The 13,970-nt window shown below is 41.7% G+C and overlaps 1 long non-coding RNA gene across 1 annotated transcript; it reads left to right on the top strand.

The window, feature by feature from the left end:
* The first annotated feature begins 227 nt into the window (after positions 1-227).
* On the top strand, positions 228-5,505 carry LOC130594232 (uncharacterized). Its single transcript, XR_008971025.1, has 3 exons — positions 228-340; positions 3,864-4,158; positions 4,925-5,505. It is a non-coding gene; the product is annotated as an uncharacterized LOC130594232 (long non-coding RNA).
* Positions 5,506-13,970: the final 8,465 nt, after the last annotated feature.

The following is a 13,970-nucleotide window of genomic DNA, read 5'->3' as shown; positions in this document are numbered from 1 at the left end:
TCAGCTTGCAGTGATTAATCCTGATACCGCTGAACTGAATTTTATGAAGATTCATTATAGGCTAAGCACTATTTATTTGCTTTATGCTGCTGTGCAGTGAAAATAAAATTGTACCTTACCCCTCCCATAATAGCCCTATCACATCCAACTGCACTTCTGAGAAGCACACCAATCATCCCCTGGGGACTTTCCCTCCTGCATGCTTTTCCAGTGGCACCAGCAGCAGTGGAACATGAAGCTCTTCTGCCCTCAGCTTTCAGGTCTCATCCCTTCTTGTGAGCCCTGAGGAACATACCCAAACCTGCTGCAGGAGGTCAGTGGCATTCCATATACCCTCACAGTAAATATTAATATGCCTGTTAGTTTTGTGGATTGCTGCTTTATTAAAACTGAAGGAGATGAAAACACAGCTTTGGCTGTGGTTCCCCATGGTTTCAGTAAGAACTTTGGCAGATATCTCAATAGGAAAATGCTGCCTTTGTACAGTATGCTGATGTGGGAATATGCCTTTGCCTCCACTGAAACTGCAGTTTTGCTATACAAAATTTCAGTGACTTGGCTATAGAAATATGAGTGTTACTATTCTAAATTTGACCCTCCTCAGATTACATCCTGGGCTATGCACCATGGACAACATTTTCACTTTTTTAACTCTTCCTGTACTCAGGTTTGGGCTTGATTTATCATGATAAACTGGAGCTATGCAATTACTTCATGAAGTAAATTAGGTTTTTGTTACAATGCGGTACAATTACAGCATGACTGACTCTCTGATTTTGTAAACAATCTTTTTTTAATTTGGGCTTTAATAAAATGTCAATTTTTAATAAACGAGCCAATGATATATGCTGCACCTGCTTTGTAGCTGTTTATCATATAGCCTTCAGCTGCTCTCATATGAATAAACCAATCGCAGCTTAATTAGATTTGTCCGTATTTTGTGCATTTTGGTTCTGATACCCATTTTGCACTAGAATATAAATACCATTTATTATCATGGTTATCAAGCTTCACAGTTGCAAACTCTAATAACTTCGAAACGGGTAAAATATTGCTTTCAATTGCACACAATGAAGTGTCAATGAAATATTTACAATATTTACTATATTTAATTTTCCATTTATTTATTCTTGAAGATGAGGAGCTTGGCCTTGCATTTATCAAAACAAAAGACATGAACTTGCACAGGCTCCTAGGTCACTGAATTCTGTCGTTCCCATTGCTGGCAATCTTACCACATAATCTTGTTCATATATTTGTCAAGCTGTATTTTGAAACTATTTAAGCAGTTTTCCTCTGACAAGTACAATGGGAAATTTATTCCAATATCTCATTCTTTGGGTGGTTAGACACTTCTAAGTTACAGACCACCTTGTGTTCTGGAGCTCACAGATGTCAGAGGTCACAGTTCACTTCCAACAAATACTCTGGAAGCAGTAAGTTTTACCTGTCACACTTAGCTAACACAGGAGTTGCATAGAAATAAATTGTATGGTGACAGATTACTGTTCATTATCAGAAGATATCTTAGGACCACAGGCTAATTCAGATGTGGAACTTGGCATTTGTCATAAAGTTCCTGCTGTCCATTCTTCCAGCCTGTCTCAAACCCTCTGAATGGCATTCCTGCCCCTCAGTACATTGACTGGTGCCCCCCAGCTTGGTGTCATCTGCAAACTTGATGAGAGCACACTTCTCCAGCCCTTCTGGGTCATTGATAAAGCCATTGAACAAGACAGGTTCCAGGATAGATCTGCGATACCCTGCTCACTACAGGCACCCCGGCAGGGGCTGGCCAGGAGCCATGATCCTCTGAGCCTCTGCCAGGCTTTTACCCATCTCTTTGCCTACCCATCCAGGCCATAAAGTCCTAACCTGAGCACAAAAAACCCATAGGAGCCTGTGCAAAAAGCCTTGCTACAACCACTGCTCTTCCCACAGTCACAAATCCAGTCATTTTACCATGGAAAACCAACGGGTGGGTCAGGCATAGTTTGTTCTTGATAAATGTGTGCTAACTGCTAGCAGTCACTGAAATGAGATCTAGCTATATGCAACTACCAGTGGAAATAAGGTGTTGGGATACTTAGTGATGCCTTTGTGTGGCTAATGTTTGCTTAGCATGGCTAAATACAGAAAAAAACCAAAAAAGCAGTCAACAACAAATCTAGAAATACAAAGAGTAGGAAAAAAAGCCTGAGCTCTGGAAGTCGGAAATCTACTTCAGACATAAATTTGACTGAGGCAAGTCAAGGTCAAAGAATTTGATGCAGTACCTTATTTACATAAATTTGGTCTTGGGAATGACTTCAGGAGAACACATGTTGAAATTCTCCCACCCAAACCCCAGAGAGCTGGAGACTTTCTTTGCCTGTGCAGCACCGTGTACAGTGCCAAGACTCTTGGCCTGAGCGTTAACACAGTATTTATTGAGAGGGAAAATGCAAATACTACCATTCAAGCATTAAGTCAGGGAGAAGCTTTTCTGCATAAATATGAGGCTTGTGAAGGCCCTGTCTGGAGTTTGAGAGGGCATTATGCTCTTTCTGTAAAATAAAAACCAAAAAACAAACAAAAGTCATTACTTTCCAAGACCTACATGTTAACAAATGAGTCAGATTTTCATTGCCTGCTGTAGAGTTTGCTCCCTCCCCAAAATGCAAATATGTGTATATGAAAAAAAACCCTTTAAAAATGTTTTGAAATGAGATTTAGATAGCTCCTGAGGTGATTTAACCTCTTTATTTCTTTTTTACTTGATAGAAAATTCAGAAATCAGTTGCAACTGCAATTTATCTGTCATTCTAGAGTTTCAAATAGTCTACGAAAAATGTCAAACTGAACGGCATGACAATCTGTACATGAACATAAGCATTAATTCTACTCTACATACTTAACCTTTCAGAGAGACAATGGTGAAATTAGATATGTCTTTTTTTAGAAGTGACATTTTAGTGTAATCCCTTAAGCAGACAGGATTTTAAATATATGCTTTCGAGTATTAAGTGTTTTAATTATTATTATTATTTAAATAATGAGGGATCAGAGAAAATGAGGACATTTTGGAAAGAGTTTTAAGTTCAGTTCTCTTAGTGGTAAGAAGGATGGTTATTAGATGACATATAAATAGGTGACCATGTTTCATGTTCCTCACCAAGAAACAGAATGTTCATTGAAATTTATATAGATATTTTAGCCAAGTAAAGACAGACTCTGGCTCTTTTCATGGACAATTTTACGACCTTTTAGTCTGCTAGCAGTATTTGCTAAGAACATCAGTATGTTAGGGGTATTCTATGTTATGCCATGTATATTAAATTAAGCCATCACAAGGAAAACTATAATCAGAATGGAACATGTGACACAGCTTCATTATCTACATCACCAGGGCCCAGCTTATTGTTGCCTGCTTTCCTGAGTACCTAAGAGTGAATGAACTATGCAATCTATATGTTACACTGCTTTAAGCATCCTCCATCACACACATAGGGATATCTTGTGGTCCTCAACAGGCACTATGGACCATACTGAGCATCACTAGAAGTATGATCATATCTGAACATGCCTCATGCATGACTGTCACCCCAGTGGTTATGAAACAGTTTGGCTTGTCAGAGTGGGAATGGTAGAGCAATGATAGAGCACAGAAAAGCTGCCTCTTACCTGAAGCCAAAAGCAAATACAGCTCTACATCAGCAGACAGAAAGCTTTTGCCTCACACCATCCATGGAGATGAGAGGAAAGTTTGCTGTCACCATGGAAAGCAGCTGTTAGTCCCTGTCTGCAGCAAGACTTAGAAGCCCAAGGAGTGAGTCTGTGAATCTGTAACCACTCAGGTAACTTTCCAGATATTTTTCTTGCAGGACACGCATGGAAGCCACTGCCTGAGTTCCCAAGAGAACATATTAAAGATAAAGAGTGACCCCATCTTTCTAGTCCATCTCAGATGCAGTTCCACCTGGGTCAGAAGGAAATGCTCATGTACAGCTCCTGCTGTACAGGTCCTGTGAGACCCCTGCACCAAGCAAGTTTCAGCTCCACCATCAGAGGTAAAGACAATGGCAACAACCAAGGTGCTCCATGTGCTTTTGAAAACTGCATGCAGCCCTCCTGAATACGTAAATGTCTTCATCCTTTCTTGATTCTCAGGAGCTAAAGGTAATTTTGACTTTCTTCACACCAGCCAGCAAAATCAATATTGAAGTACACTTAATAAAGAAAGGTTGTTGGGCTGCGCAGAGAGTCACTTTGCAAAGAACTTTTGCTCCAGCCTGTCACGAAAGAACTGAATGCTTCATCAAGTAATGGACAGCAGCTTCCTACAGAGGACTCCTGCACGGGTGGTTTTGTGCAAACTCCTCTGCCCCTCAGCCCAATGGTTTTATTCTGTTCCCTAAACCTCTGCCAGATGCGACCACTTTTCAAAACCTTGGGCTTTTGAAAGCATGGTATTTGCTAAAGAGAAAGCAAATATTTCATGTGAGTACTTTGTTTTCTGTTAAGGATTCCAATCATTTCAATGGGCTTGGACCAAACGCAATGACCCTGATCCAAAAACTATAGGAGCCAATGGCAAGTAATCCACTGGCTTAACTTAGGCACAGAAACAATGGGCAAAATGCCATAACTATTTTATATCTGGCTTTGTATTATGTTCTGGTAAACTGTCTATCTTATTTTTTCCTGTGAACAAAATAAACACACACACACGCACAAAACACATTTTGCAAGCACAAAAATTCCTCTATCTTTCTTGGCTTTGTACTCATCTAAATGTTCCTTGTCATCTGAGAATTAACTGAAACAAGATACTACAAATACAAAATCTATACGGCACTTAATACTGTCAATTAGTGTTTATTTAGGGGTTATGTCTTCAAAGATCAGAAACTTAAAAAAAAAAAGTTTTGCATTTATTTTACAGGCAAACAAGCTGCTGGATCTGGATAGTAAAACACCTGTTTTTTGAAGCAAGCCAGCTCTGTGTCCTTATCTTGCCTGTTCCAGAGGAAGGAAACTGAAAGTGGATTAACTAACATAATGAATGTTTCAAAGGATATAAAGTAAAATCTGTTATATGATGTAAAGCTGCATTTCTTAGCTGATATTGCTAGGCCAGGTGGGTCCGAAGAGACTCTTTCTACTGCCAAATGGAATGGAAAAAGAACAGAAAGTAGAAATGTAGCCTTATACTGGGGGTTTACAATGGACTCCACTACAGGGTGGTAGCAGATGCTCCACACCTATGATTCAGTGTGGTTTGGTAACTCTTCATGGGTTATTCTCCTGCATCTTATTTCTCTAAAAATATCAGTAAACTTCTGTTTGTACAGCACATAGGGGACATATTTCCCAGTGTATCAGCAGAGCCCCTGGGTCCTCTCCTAAAATGAAATAACTCCACTTTATATAGGAAGAAAAAGGGTTAGTAAAGGGTTTTCTTTTATTGAATTGTAGTATCATTTGGTAGGGAAATAGATAAGGGAAATCTCAGTTAAAACACGAGCTACAATTAGGACAATACATTTGAAATGATGAAATACTTCTTGCCTGGAGCTCAGAAGCCATATTAAGAATTGAAGTGTGAGATATTTGTTTTTAGTAGCTGTCAACATGTAATTTGTTTTCTTTACTTCTGGGATTAATACCTAATTATGGTGCACACAGGAATTAAAAAGATTGAGTGCATTACTACACATATCTCTCTGGCTAAAATCAGAGCTCCTTTCCACAGAATCTGTTTCACCGCGCTCTTCCATGTTGACTTCAGCAACTCTGTGCACCTTACAGCCACCACAGGAAGTCCCTGACCTTGTCTCTTTTCAAAAGCCTGTTGTGTGAGAGATATCTGCTGCTGTTCTCCATATCACACTTTCCAACTCTTTGCTACAACTTGCTGCTGCAGAGTACAGCTGTCACTTCTGGAAGTTTTCAAGCTGTTTCTTATTAACTGATTAGAGTACTCATTTCAGGAGAATCTGTTACGAAAAGATACCACAGTACACCACAGCAAATTGTTTCATTTCCAAGTTTGTTGTTACATCTTACTCACTTGCAGATCATTCAACAATGTTAATGTGGTAGTTAGCCATCACTAATTTTCTTTTCCAGGTCCTGGAGGTAACTGTACCAGAAGTTATACCACAGGCGACAGACCTGTCTGTGGTAAGAGGGAAGAAGTCGACTTTTTACAAGTAGCATGTAGAAAATAAAGACAGCCATGCCCAGATATACAGTGACATTTCAAAGAGGACCTAAATGTTTAGAACTGCAATGAAATATTAAGAAACCTGCATTTGTTGTCAATGTGTGTAGAAGTGGAATTCATCTCTGAAGAGTGACTCTGGATTCATCATGAACTGGTGAGCTGTTTCAAGGCCTCTCAGTCTTTAGGTTGTTCCACCTGCACATACTGCCAACATCAAGGAATGTGAATTATAGGGCAGGTTTTGGGGCCAGTCTGTCTCTCAAGTGGAATCTGAAAGAGATTTTAGCTAGTTGTGTCAGATCACTGAAGCACACCTGATTTTGTGTGACCTGCAGTCTGCAATGTAGCTATGCTTAACTTGCAGGTATCAAAAAAGCAGTCAGAGAAACCTAACAGATGACTACATAGAAACTGCTGAAAAATTATAGGGATCTGCAAATAAAATAAGTTGAAAACTTGTTTTTAAGCAATATTGATAACACATTTGAATGAAAATAATTAGTATTGAAATTCCCCACACTGCATCAGAAGGCTCATGTACGTAAGTAAAAGATTGCTGCTTCTTGTTTTTTCAGCAACTTCTGTTCCAGGCAATGGAGCTGGTTTTGTCTCCAGCTTATCCAATGTTAGCAAAATTGAGGTCTAATTAAGTCTCATTAAGCCTCACAATTCTCCCTTTTTCCCTCCCCCCTCTACTTTTATAAGATATTGATCTTCTTGGTGTAAGCCATCACATTCACTGGTGCAAATGCTCTCACTCCATACAGAGACATTTCAGGACTGTATTTTTGAAATAGGCAATTTCTTTTCACAAAAGACTCAGCAGTCTAGTTTTTATGCAGTTCCCTTTGGGAGCCACAGTAAAACTTCTGTGAATGCTGCACTCAGTGCAGGGTACTTCACTGGCCTTCATAATTAGGAAACATTGCTGCCTGAGCCTTGTTCAGACAGATGATTTCAACAGCCAAGTGAATGTACTTAGCAGCAAAGCATGCTGTTCCTTTTTCATTGCCTCTAAGACAGGAGAACTATTCAGAGCTGCCTGAGCACAATTATTAAATGTTCTGAGCTGCTTGGAGCCATTTCAGTCAATCTGAACATTTATTTCCTGTCATAGCAATGCAGAGTGAAGGCACTGACAGTTCTTAAATGCGTTGCTCAGGGTATACAACAATTCATAACCTAGCTTCTGGGCCAGGTGGTTTTAAGATGTCCAGTGGTTTAGGTAGTACAGGTATTGCTTCCTTGTGATCACCTTGTGATGATGCTTTAACTAGCTGTAACACTGTGGCTGGGGACAGATGTCCGGAACAGTGGTTAAATAGAGATTTTTTTTTTTTCTCCTTTACATCATGGGCTTGAAGAGAGGCCAAGTACCTGGCACCTGATGACTGCAGACTGTTGAACCATGGCACATATGAGATGAGCATTTAAAAAGACGTGATTGAGAACTTTTCTGTACAACTTGGACAGCATTTCTGACAATGCCAACAGCTAAGCCATTAAGGCAATGGACTTGGACCCTGAATGCCATTCTAACTTCCCTGAGTATCACCCGATCTTCAGGATAATGCAAAAAGAGATCTTCCTCCAAATACGGAAATATTGTTTTCCATATCAATACTATTTTTTTTTCCAGTCTGCTTACCTCTAGCTTTGCATCTGTTTACCCCTCACCAACCTCATTACTAATTCAATCATCTGAATCCCCACCAGCATCTACAGCCACCTATGTTTTCTTCATGAGTTAAAAAAGGAAAAAGAAACCCGTTTATATTGCTCATTATGTTCCATGAAGTTAATCTTATTTGCATAAAAAAGGTTTCCCCAGAAAATCAAATGAGGCTGACAGATGTCCTAAAGATTCTTTTTGTGCCTAAGAGGAATACATTGTAGAAACTGTTTACTGTATCCTGAGTAATGGGGTCTATGATAAGCAATTTGTTTTGTATGAAAACAATGTCACCTCAAGCAGCTGAAGGATATCATATGACTTTCCCACACTGTCAGTGTTCCATTTTATCTCTTGGCTTCTTAGCACCTGCTGTATTGAAAATTAATACGAGGGAAAGAGAAAATTGCTGAAAACATGTTAAACATGCTACTGCATTTCAAGGATGTCGTGGTTAACTTTGCCAATATTAAAACCAGAATCTAGTAGAAACCTGCACTTTGTGTGCAGTATATTAGGGCTGGCTTCAGGATGATGGGTCCCATAGAATTATTATCCCTTAGGTCTGCAGATGTTTCTTTTCTGGGACCTGACAGAACTTGAGGTTTAAGGAGGCTTTGGATTACATGTACAGCACAGGCTTTGTCTTGTGAGTCATGCCTAATGGAAAAAAGTTAAGGAATTCTCAAATGTCATCTGAAATCAGGACTAACCATCCAAAAATCTCTGTAACACTGGGAGACTCCATAGCTTTGTTTGTTTTGTTGATCAATTGCCTGTGGAGAAGGGGTATCTTAAAATAGCTGAACATGATGAAGGGACACACTGGGGAGCTTTAGCAATGGAGGAGGAACCTGAGGGAGGCAAGAAGAAAATTGAACTGCCTTCCACAGTGTTACTGCTGGTGACAAAGTGCCCACTTATTCAGCACAATGACAACATTTTTGTTCTCAGTGTGAAAGGGCTGAACTTAAATGGAAGCAACCAGATTTCTCATAAGAATATATATTATACACTCAGTTATACTAAATTACAGGCACTAAATGAACAATACTAAGACATCCCTGAATAGTGAATCATGGCCTCGGGTACGTGCACTCTGGGAAGTGAGATAATGTAGCCTGGAGAAATCACCATTCAGATACTTATTTCTTGTTTGGCATTGCAAGAGGACCAGAGCACGCAAATTCAAAGTGAGCCAGGCTGATACAACCCACAGCAGTATCAGGATCTACACACCACTAGCCAGGCATAGCCAGGGCAGTGTACACAGATGTGAGACCATGGACGGCTGAAGCTACAGACACAGGCTGATTTGGGGCTGGTTTTGTTCCCAGGGTAGCCAGGCATACCCAGCAGGTGCTGTCTCCCATGTGGTGAGCACAATGCCAGCCTCTCTTGCCATGAGGAAAGCTTCACAACAGCATGTGTCACCAGAGCCACCCAGCTCCTGCCCTATTCTCTTCCAGGGTGTGGGACTGTAGTGGGTTTGGTGCAGATGGGTGCCGGGGAGTGGCATCCATCTTACTGTTCTCCTTCTGTCTCACTTAGCCCAGGCACTTCATACTGAAAGCAGATCTGCTGGAGCTCTGGAGATGCCCTATGCCATTAAACATATAAAAGAGGATGTGTAGCAAGGCACCCCACTTTGCAGTCATTGCTGAGCAGCTGTTAGCATTGCTACACTGTGGGACTGTGCAAAAGCCACCCATCAAGAGATGCAAAGGAGCCTGCTGAATATACGTCTGTGTATGCATCTTCTAGAAAACTGGAAGTTATAGAAGCTTGAGCATCTTTCCTGGTGCTTATGTCAGCATATATGGCATCTTTCCATTGGAAGTTCTCAGTGGACTTTGCAAAGGTGGTTAATGGGTCTCCTCATTTGGGAGCTATGAAGTCTTGCTGAGAGCTGTCTGTGCAAGTCAAAGACAGAACCAGGCATGTGACCCAGGTCTCTGTCTCAAACTATTCACTTCCCATGAAGCACCACTGCCTTCTGGTAGGGACTTCTTCTACTGCATCATTCAGGATTTATGAAAGTGATGTAACCAACAGTTTCCAAAGTTTTCCTTCTATAACAATGTTCCTCTGAGCAGGGAAATTTCCTTCCAGGTGATGTCTGACTTGACATCGGTTCTCTCCCAGGATGTGGTTGCTATGACAGCTGCTCCTAGTTCTGCAAATCCTCATCCTGCCAATCCTCCACAAACACAACTCTTGCATATCCTGTATTCTCTGGTAAATCAAAATATGTTTCTGGTTTTAGTCCTTTAATCTTCTCATTTCTGTGTCTCCTTTTGTTTGGAATCAGTGATGTTAAAGCAGCCTTGTGCTGCCACTATTTTAACAACAGGTTTTCAATAAAAATAACCCCACCTCAGTCTATGATAGATTTGGAGTGCTGTATTGCTTGGGCTACTGAGAAGGGAGACTGGGGAATCTACTTTTGTAGCTAGCGTTTCAAATAAAAACTCTTTCACATAAAACCCAGGAAGTTAACATTACTTGGCAAATAAATGCAGCTTAAGTGCTCTTAAGTGAAAGTAGTCACAATAAACCTTCCTCCTAAAAAATCTGCTGGGTAATTTTCCAATGATGTGAGCTGGGGTGCTGGATGGGCTGGGAAAGTGCATGTGTGTGCAGGAGTGGCCACTTAAAGGTTTTGAGAAAACTTATTTTAGCAAATGTTATGGCCCACAGGGATATATATTCTTTCACTGTCCCCTGATGCCATTTTGAAGCACACACATAACGCTTACATAGGCGTTATCTCTGTTAAAATTCTTGTCAGATCTAGTTCTAGCATCTCCACTCTGTTAAACGAATTAAACTCAGATTCCCCTTGCCCCCTGACTTATCTGCATTGATCTGCATGTTAATAACTTCTCTAAGTCAGTTTGTTCTGCCTTCTTCTTGATTTGCTCCCCACAGTCTCCACAGTAATTCTGAGTTCCTTGCCCTCAACTCTTAGAAAAGGGAGGAAACCAATGCAAGGTGGATTCAGGGGAGTAGAGAGTCCATCCCAGTGACTCTGGTGACTTTGCTTTCACTACTGTTGGGCAAAGCCATGCTGGACAAAGCTGACTATCTCCTTGGATGCCCACCAGGGTGCAATGGACACTGCTCCACTCATCCTCCCTTTCCAGATCCCTTGTTTTGGATACCTGACCCAGGTACCTTCCTTGCTCATTGATGTTTTGCTCATTTGTGAACTTTCATGGCCATCCCAGTTCTGCAACTCTCCTGTTTTCATTCTCAGGACAGGTTAGCTTTCAGGATAGATATCACCCTATCTTTACTGAGAAAGTCAGCTGAGATAATGGCCAACAGTAGGAGCAGCCATTCACCCACTTCTATCCCTTTCAGAAGTTGTAAGACAAATCTGGCTCCTTTAAACCGACAGCTTGCCCTGCCAGGAACCAGAGTCAGCTGCTCAAGGATCTTTCTCCCTAACTGCTGGCAACATGGGTGGATGGCCTAAGTCTTTGAAAGAAAAACAAAAATCTCTTCCATGACTCTCTCTTTTGGAGTCTGACTTTCTCATTGTATCTCAGTGAGCAAAGCTCCTTTTAGGAAGAATCTTTCCATTGCCAAGGAGGAGAGGGATGGCTGCCCCCCATATCTCCCAGCAAGTTCTATGAGCAACACACAGCTTCTGGTCCATCAAATCTGGTCCCTTGCCTCTCTGCACACTGCTACATCAGCTTGGGGCATGACTTCAGAGTGTGCATGTGTGGGGGAAAGTGACTGCTGCTGTCATAGAGTTTTAACTGAGTTTTCTCAACTTCCTGGTTGACTGCCAAAGACCATGAGGCTTAATTTCCCACCTTTGAGTTCTGTCCCTCTCAGGATCTTCCCATCTGGTGCATTTCATCTTGCCCAGGTAAAGCTATGCTTGCCAGCCTTCCCCTTCCAAAATACTGCAGTGTTTGTTTTATTTTTCCAGATTGTGCTGGCTCTGAATCCATGTACTGTGACTACTGACTCACGGTCCTGCTGGTCACCTCTATTTGACTCCAAAGTTTCAGGATCTTCTGCTCGTTGCAGTTCTGCACAGACACTTTTGCCTCATAATACTTAGCAATCTGTTAATGTGGCCACTGTAGAGATCTGCTTTTATATTTAGTAACATCACTCATCAGTGCAGGATTTTTTCAGTAAAGGAAGTCTAAAAAAAAGCTCCTCAGCTGTTCCTGTGTGTTTTCTCTGCACAAACTTCAGAGAAAAATATTCTACTGAGGTTTCATAAGCAAGCAAACTGAATTATGTGATATTTTTTTTTTTTCATTTTGATTTTGCATACATTTCCCAAACTCCCAGGTTAAAAAATATCTGACACATACTCTGGTAAGTTATTTGCTGTGTGCTTTTAACTGAGCTCTGGATTTTGCATACTAGACCTGAGAACTTGAACAGAGGACAGAGTGGAATTAGCTCTATCCTGAGGCCCCTTTGCAAGATGCAAAAGAAAGCCAAGTCTCACTGTAGCTTTACAGTGAAGTAAACCAGCATTGTCTTCATATCTTTCTGGCAGTTCTCTACACCTGTAAAAGGCCAAGATAATTGATAGAACTTTAGCGGATCAGCTGTATCAGACTAGCCTAAAATAGAGATGCTTTGACAAGCCTCATGTGGTTACAACCCAGTGATATCCCAGTTTAAGGCAAGCACAGCTCCAGCTCTCACTTCCAAGCCTCTTCACTGTCTTGGTGAGCAGTAGGCGCCAAACCTGTCAAGCCCAGCAGCTGTTATGGATGACAACTTGCTCCACATGCATAGCACCCACAGGAAACCTTGCAATCCCCTTATCTGTTTCCCACCAGAGGATCAAAGTCCTTTGAATAAAACAAAAGCCCCAGATTAAAACCCCTTCCCTTGGAAGGTTGCCATCCCCCATTCTGCTCTCCTATTCCTCTTTCACCTTCAGGCTAGCCTTTTTGTGTATGGTCTTTGTTTAGCCCCTGTCTCCCAGCCCTGCATGCAGCTGGTGAGGCTTAGCAGCCACCTGGGCCAAACCTGACCCCACCAATTCCCCTGCCTGCTCCATGGCCACTGCGTTAAGTCCACACCCCAGTGTTGACTTTGCTCCCTCTGTGTGGGGCAGGATGGTGGGCACATGCTCTTCTTGCCTTCTTGCCCTCCTGCCTCTCTCTCAATACCCCTTGGGTACTCATCTATTGACTGAACCTAAACACAGATTGAATGCAGCAGGCACCAGAGCTTTTGGTAATTGCACCCCAAGGCTATCAAATTCTCTGACAGCAAATCACCCTGCCAAATGCAGGCTGCAACATTTCTCCCTGCTGAAGCATGTCAGGCAGTGCAGTTGGTGTTTGTGCCCTTTGGAGCTGACAGCACTGTGTCAACGCAGGAGGGGGAAAGCTGTCTTATGAAGACGTCTGCTGCCTTTTCAGCTGCCAGCAAATACAAGGATTAGATTCTTTGCCCTTCCATCCATCCACTGGCAGCTCTTTCTCAGATCATGCTTTTGCTCAGAACTCACTGCAATTCAGGTGTCACTGGCAACTATTTCCCATGTCTGCTCCAGCCAGGTTTCAAACAGAGCAAAACTTCCATGGAGTTCTTGCTTCTGGTGGCTGGCTCCCAAGCGAAGACAAGTCTTTCTGATCATCCCTCAGCTGATATGTTTAATTAAATCTGTTTGAACATTGCTGATCATGTTTCTTTGCTTCTGGGGCTGGTAAGGATCAGAGCCAATGTACCATCTTCGTGAAGACGGAATGCTAAGCCTGTAAGTGTGATCCAGATTACCAACAACAGATTCATAGGTTGTTTCCTGAATATTTCCTGTGTCATTGGTTGAGGTGAGTGCTCCCAGGTCAGCAGAGTTTCATTGTCAGATTGGGTCTCACAGTATTTTTACCTGTCAGAAACTGTTTGAACATCCAGGAGGAAAAGCTACTGGAAGATGCCTGGTGAGGAAGTGAGATGCGGACCTGAAAAGAGCATGGGGATGTAGCTATGAAGGAAAACAGCTTTTGGTGTCTGATCTGGGAATAGTGTCCAGGGGACTGAAAAAAGAAACACCTTTAAAAATGGCTGAAGTGGGGACTGTCATTCCTCAAAGGA

This window comes from Pezoporus wallicus, unplaced genomic scaffold, assembly GCF_028554395.1.
Source record: "Pezoporus wallicus isolate ANWC-B61680 ecotype Strahan unplaced genomic scaffold, APGP_CSIRO_Pwel_v1 scaffold_7383, whole genome shotgun sequence".
NCBI lineage: Eukaryota > Metazoa > Chordata > Aves > Psittaciformes > Psittacidae > Pezoporus > Pezoporus wallicus.
The sequence above is the reverse complement of the archived record's forward strand: the minus strand, read 5'-3'. Positions and strand labels throughout refer to the sequence as shown.